Source organism: Penaeus japonicus, unplaced genomic scaffold (genome assembly GCF_977035675.1).
Source record: "Penaeus japonicus unplaced genomic scaffold, GWHDUDI00000001_assembly GWHDUDI00000025, whole genome shotgun sequence".
In the NCBI taxonomy this organism is placed as follows: Eukaryota; Metazoa; Arthropoda; class Malacostraca; order Decapoda; family Penaeidae; genus Penaeus; species Penaeus japonicus.
In genome coordinates this window covers 28,428,391-28,428,943 of record NW_028234427.1, presented here as the reverse complement: position 1 = coordinate 28,428,943, position 553 = coordinate 28,428,391, and positions in this window count along the sequence as shown.

Here is a 553-nt window from a genome sequence, read left to right as displayed (position 1 = left end):
TTCACCATCTTCCTCTTCCCCTTGTTTCTCTCTCTTTCTTTCCTCTTTGCTCCTCTCTCTCTCTCTCCCCCCTTGCTTCTCTATCTTTCTCCCCCCTTTGATCCTCTCTCTTTCCCTCCCTTTGCTTCTCTATCTTTCTCTCCTCTTTGCTCCTCTCTCTCTCCCTCCCCTTGCTTCTCTATCTTTCTCCCCCCTTTGATCCTCTCTCTTTCCCTCCCTTTGCTTCTCTATCTTTCTCTCCTCTTTGCTCCTCTCTCTCTCCCTCCCCTTGCTTCTCTATCTTTCTCTCCTCTTTGCTCCTCTCTCTCTCCCTCCCCTTGCTTCTCTATCTTTCTCTCCTCTTTGCTCCTCTCTCTCTCCCGCCCCCTCCTTCCTTCTCTATCTTTCTCTCCTCTTTGCTCCTCTCTCTCTCCCTCCCCTTGCTTCTCTATCTTTCTCTCCTCTTTGCTCCTCTCTCTCTCCCTCCCCTTGCTTCTCTATCTTTCTCTCCTCTTTGCTCCTCTCTCTCTCCCTCCCCTTGCTTCTCTATCTTTCTCTCCTCTTTGCTCCTCTC